The sequence below is a fragment of the Centruroides sculpturatus genome, unplaced genomic scaffold, assembly GCF_000671375.1.
Source record: "Centruroides sculpturatus isolate CEXI.00-Female unplaced genomic scaffold, Cexi_2.0 scaffold1096, whole genome shotgun sequence".
Taxonomy (NCBI): Eukaryota; Metazoa; Arthropoda; class Arachnida; order Scorpiones; family Buthidae; genus Centruroides; species Centruroides sculpturatus.
Window position 1 is genome coordinate 148004 of NW_019385525.1, and position 6410 is coordinate 154413.

Here is a 6410-nt window from a genome sequence, read left to right on the forward strand (position 1 = left end):
ATTCTTAACAGTCAAATCCACTCTTTCTGTCAGTAATATTTATGAGCTTCTCCGATTTCTGATTTCCAAATCATCTGTTTTTCATGTGGGAGTAGATGAAAACTTATATTGGGCTCCCAAATGACTTTGAAATTGCAATTTGGAATGCAACAGAAAGCTTTGCTTTTTCTATTGCTATTCATCTTTACTGTTGACAATACACAAGAATGATTCAAACAACCCAGATAAAATAGTTTTGTTTTTAAACAATACAGGGCGAGCATCCAGTGAAAAATGCAAATTGTGCAGAAATGTCCAAAAAATGTTTAATCAGCAAAGTAAACTGGAAAAAATTTATAGTTTACTGGAGAATACCACAACTTGCCCCAGACCTTCTGGAATAGTCATATTACTGATTAAAGTATGTTTGACATGTTCCATTCCTATGGTAGGTGTGTGGTGCAATGTAAACATAATACAGAACTGAACAAAGAAAACATTTTTCCCACAATGAAACAATGGAGATCAATGCTTGTTTAGGATGTACGAGTGCATCATAAGTGCTTACACTTCATCCATAGCATTATGAAACAGTACATTTACATTGACATACTGAAGGAAAATTTGCCCATCAGTGTTCAGAAAATGGAACTTTCCAACAATTACATGTTCAAACAGGGCAAAAATCCAGAGCATACAGCTCAAACCATGCAAATATGATTACCATACAACATCCCCATTATCTCAAAACACCCACCACAAAGTCCTGTGTGGGAGAACAAAGGCCAAGCAAGTTAAATGCGCACTGTAAAGATTGAAATAAAAAACTGTCATAGAGATCAATATAAAATGACAGCAATCAGAAACTTAAATGATATGTACAGTAAAGCACCATGCGATCAGCTTACAACCTACAATCAGCCCACTTTACATGGCAAATTTTGGCCTGGAATATCTCAGTTCATAAATCAGCCTTGCCAAGTTGTACTGTACATAATATCACAAAAGTGCTCAGCAATTAAATAAAGAGAAACAAAACACCCTTTTTTGCTGAGAAATAAATATAATTGTAAAAAACAAACATTTTCAGCCCAATTAATGCCATCTTCAGGTTGAAAACAAAAATGGAACGCTTGGTACTTTCTGCTGTTTTACCTTTTCTCAAGAAATGCCAGAACCCAAGGCCCGGAACTCCAAGATTGTTTGCTTTCGCTAAGACCCACAAGACCAGAATTGAGTTAAGGCCAGTTGTAGAGAAATGCAGAGGACCCACCTTTATATTAGAAAAAAGGTTGCACGAATATTTATCCTCACACCTTGATGCTGATAGTCTAGTGGCACAGGATCCTCTTGTTGTTGTCAAGGAAATACAAGGTATATCTTTAATGGAAGATGAAGTGGCGACAGTTTTAGATTATGAGAGCATGTATCCTTCAGTAATGATTGAGTCTTGCGTGGATGCGTTATTAGATTTCTTGTACATAAAAAACTCCCAGTTGCTTCTTTACACCCACGAGCTAGAAGGACTGGCTAACCTAGTATGCTATGAGTCATGCTTCACCTTTTGTGGTCAGGTCTACAGACAAAAAAGAGGGGTTCCGATGGGAAATCCCCTCTCAGGAATCCTTTGTGAATTAGTTGTTAGAAGACTAGAAAGAAGGGTTCTTCATAGTTTCAAAGAAGATATCGTATATTTCAGCAGGTATGTGGACGACATCCTTATCTTATGGAGAAATAATAGTAGGGTGCATGAATTTATGAGTAGAATCAATGATAACAATGATGGACTTAAATTGAGATTAGAACAAAAGAGTTCCTTGAATGTATTCTTGGACATTAATATCCAGTTTATGAAAGGGCATTTCTCCACAAGCATTTATATTAAACCTACACACACCCCATTGTATATACCCTCCCAGTCCATGTATCCATATCGGTATAAGATGGCAGCCTTCCAAGTGTTAATAAGGAGAGCTTATTTATATTGTGACTGAGTCAGTGACAGGGTGAAGGAGATTGATATAGTATTGCAGATGGCCCAGACCCTGGGTTACAGAAAAAGTGTAATTGTAGGAATGCTTAAGAAGTATGAAAGGGGCATAGTAAAAAGAACCTTAAGTAATGTTCCTACTAGGCTCACGAAATTTACTTATAATAATAGTATGAATAGTGTTATGAAAGAAATTGCCAGTTGAAAGGAATCAAGAATGATTTTAAGAAGATCCCCTAATTTGTATAAGATCTTGAGAAATGATAAGGATAGTATCAAAGTGGAGGAGAAAGCAGGGGTGTATAAGATTCCTTATGAGAACTTACAACTGGATGTTAAAAAAGATTATATCGGCGTCACCACAAGAAACTTGGGAGTAAGGCTCAAAGAACATAGATACACCATAAGAAAAGCATCTAATTCAACGATTTTGTCCCAAATGGCGCAAGCCCAAGGCTCTGAGGTAAAATAAGACGAGGCAACAATCATCAAATCTCTGTCTTCCCCAACTTTAGCAATGACAGCTGAGAAGATTGAAATATACAGAAGTAGGATAGGAGAAGGCTGTTTAAATGCAAGGGATGCCGAGAGCCTGCCTTCGGCATGGAAGTACTTGGTTAAGAAATTTACTAGAAACTTGGACCAGAATTAGTACATTGAAGATTTATGTTATTTTTGTTTTATTATTTGTTTTATTTGAATTTTTATATACTCTTCCGTTATTTTTCTCTTGTAAAAAAATTTTAATTTAAAATTTTTATGTTCTATTCATGGGACATTTACGATCCATTTTCGTTTTCGACCTGAAGATGGCCTATTAATTGGGCTGAAAACGTTTGTTTATACAATTGTATTTATTTCTCGGCAAAAAAGGGTGTTTTGTTTCTCTGTACTGTACATATTTGCAAAAAAATTGTTTAGTGATGTGCGGTTGCTTTGAACTTCAATTATAAGACAAAACACTTTTGCCTTACGCAGAGGTCCGATATGAAATATGAAATTTGAGAAAAATTTTGGAAAACATTCCTAAAACATTGTGATAAAATAAATTAATACAAACACGAACAAAAAGACTTTGCATTTGATGTGGAGTCAATTAACTGTCGAAATGTTTAACAGATTTCTAAAATATTACATATAATATTTAGACACAAGCAAATAAAAACCAAAACTTACATTTGATTAAACACAGAAGCGAAATTTTATACGCAAGTAAAATCTATTTACAATCTTCGCATTAGACCGCTTGCCAGAATTTGAAGTTTTGTTTGCCAACTTCTACCGAACTACATGTTGGAAGTAGAAAAATAGCCAAAAACAAATAACATTTAATAAAGTAAATTTCTCAGTTTAATTTAATTTTTATAATTTAATTTGAAATTGATTTCTTAAAATTTAAAATACAAAATTAGTACATTTTAAATAAGTAGTAATAAATAGCATATATGACTAGTACTTTTTTATTTTTAATTCTTTCCCGCCCTGTGGGCACTAAGAGGGCCTCTTTTTGCAAGCCCATTATGAGTTCGGCCAGGCCCACAATGGGACTGTCGGGTGGTGAGGGACGGGGCGCGACATATCCGAACGGACCACCCCCGAAAAATTCCTGGGATTTTTCGAACTGTTCAGATTCGAGCCCGGGTTTCCCAGAGCGGGGGGCCCGGGAGCTGGGGCACCTTGACCACTCGGCCATCCGGCCGCATATATGATTAGTACTGTACTGCCGTTTCTAGGGTAATTTCAACCTCTCAGGGTAATGTTTAGGGTAAAGCCGGTCCTACCATAGGGAGAGAACGGAGCAGCCGCTTCAGGCGCTAAGTCCTAGGGGCGCCTCAGTGGTAAAGAAAATTAAAAGGTATAAATTAGGGGCAACCAAGGGGGGCGTCATAATAGGATCTCGCTCCATCCTAAAACTTGTCTCGGCACTGGTTTAGGGTAGTCTTATATTTAGGGTAAATGTAGGGTAAGACTACCCGTGATGTCTGATGCTATTACCCATCGCGCCGGAAGTTTCGCCAGGAAAAGTTTTAGCCTAAAACGGTTCTGTTTTCCACTATAACTGGAGGGTTTTAAGATAGGACAACACAGCTAAAGAAATAAAGCAGCTAAAGAAATAAAGCAGATTGGAAATTTCATTCGAATCTTCAAAACGAATGTTAGAACTCAAATATACAGTATATGTAATTTTTATGGCGGTTTTGACCTTATCTTTTCTTCTAAGCTATCTGGAACTTTTTAATGGAATCAGTTAGTGGACTGAATATATATTTATATCTCCATGATGTGCTGATGAATGTACTGGTTGTCACATATATGCATTTACTGTATACAGTAGAGCATCGATTATCCGACTCAATTGGGGACTCGGGTTGGTCGGATAACTGAAAAAATCGGATAATCGAAAAGAATGAAAAAATACATTATTAGTATAGTATATTAGCATATTAGTATATCCCATGTAATTATAGTATATCGCTATTAACACTCCGACGGCCATTGTCTCGGATGGCAAATCAGTTCTCCAGGCAGTCGTCAACGTTGATTTTTCCTCTCCAGCGATTATTATTGACCTAGCTGCAACCATCAGCTGTCACCCAACACCCCTTGAAATCGGGTGGACCCCTGGTCACGTTGGCATCGCCATGACACTCCCATCGGCTCCTGGTGGAGACCTCTCATGGCACGTGACCTCATACGCCAGATGCGGGAATCGATCATCCGCAACTTCACCGATACCTGGTCTACCATTCTTCGGGAAAAAGGTCGCGACCATCTCCGACCTTTCGCCCCTTGGATATACCATCACGCCTCGTCTCGCCACACAGAAACCCTATTGGCTAGACTTCAAACAGATACGGCTCCCCTGAACAACTTCCTCTATTCTCGACGCCAATGCGCCTCGCCAGATTGCCCCCACTGTGGCTCGCCAGAAACTTCCGTACACTATTGGCTTGTCTGCCCGCAATACACACGGGCCCGCCAAGAGCTAAGCCGCCTTTTAACCTTGGACCTCGCGATCGTCCGTACCTTAACTCCGATATACTGGCCTCATACCGACCTTCCTCCTCGCCAACATATCGAAATCTTGGAGCGTTTTGTTCACCGTATCAACCGCTTTACCTAATTTCAAGGCGGAGTGATTCGAAGAAAAAGCCAGTAGGCTAGATTCTCCATATTAATAGGAAAGAAAGAAAGAAAGAGAAAGGGAGACAGAATGCCTTCCGGAAGGACTTGGAGGGAAAGCAGGCCCCTATTCAGGCGTCATTGGCAAGGAGGAAAACCCGGAAAAACTCCAGCTACCAGCTCGTCCGAGTGAGGCGCAAACCCCCGATCGAACTCTGGTGTTTAGGGTCTGGTCACCACCATAAAGCGGAGACGGAGTCCACTCATAGTTAAAAAATTAAATCTCGTTTAAATACTGGCTTCCCTTTTATGGTCTAGCCAGTGTTGCCAGCTAAAACACGCAAAAATTTAACAAAAATAATATTAAAGTAGCCAAGACATAGCCAAATATTCTAGTGCCACATCACTAGTGGACATTTGAAATTTGCCGTCTAGAACGGTCGGTTAACCGATGTGACGGTTAATCGGAGGTCGGATAATCGATGCTCTACTGTATTTTACTTCCAATATTCTTATGAAAGTTTCTACTTTTGAATTAATAAATATATTTTAAATTTTTCTTTGATTAATTCAGAAAAGATTATTAGATAATCGCATAGAGAATTTGCATTTAAATCTAAATTCAACACCAATGAAATCTATTATTCGGTCTCGAATCTAATCTAGTCATTTTTATAGATTAAATCTTTTCAGGGTCGCTATAGAGTTGGTATGTAGTATTTGAAAGGCGAATATATCTATCATTTTCACTTTTAAAAAATTCTACTTTCCAAGTAATTTGTTTAATCAATTATACGAAGGCCTCAATTTTTGACATACAGTAAAATGACTGGAATAAAAAAACGATAAACTAATCAATATTATCATAATTATCAATTTGGATTCTTTCTAATGATAGTTAGATAAAATTAAAAGAAAAAAATATTTCTATGTTATCTATCTACTTTCCAAAGTTTTCTGTCGCGCTGAAACTGTTTTTCATGGGCATCATAAATTTGGCCAATCCCACAATAAACCGATCGAACGAATGGATATATTAATATTTCTGGGTCATGAAATTTCTCAGTGGAAGATCCGAAACGTCTTGTCCAAAACGGAATCGAATCCGGATCTTCCACAAAAACAAGGTTACGTCTGTAAAGACGTAGCAAAACAACTGTCGCTATCATTCCAATTTTTTGTTTTTAATTCTTTGGTTTTACGGACACCTTAAGGAGTTTTTTTAAATGCCAATACGGACTGGGCCAGGTTAGCAATATAACGATTTTTAGGTCCGCTACATTGCGGGCCCGGATGTTAGATTTTGTTTCTCAGATTA

General features: G+C 37.9%; 1 protein-coding gene across 3 annotated transcripts in view; it reads right to left on the minus strand.

Annotated features, from left to right (window-relative positions):
- Positions 1-3278, minus strand: part of LOC111639809 (nuclear pore complex protein 14-like) — a 63245-nt gene extending 59967 nt beyond the window's left edge. For all 3 annotated transcript variants that reach the window (XM_023385758.1, XM_023385757.1, XM_023385756.1), the window contains exon 1: positions 3146-3278. The gene's annotated coding sequence lies outside the window, so the exon portion shown is untranslated. The remainder of the gene's footprint in view (positions 1-3145) is intronic.
- Positions 3279-6410: the final 3132 nt, after the last annotated feature.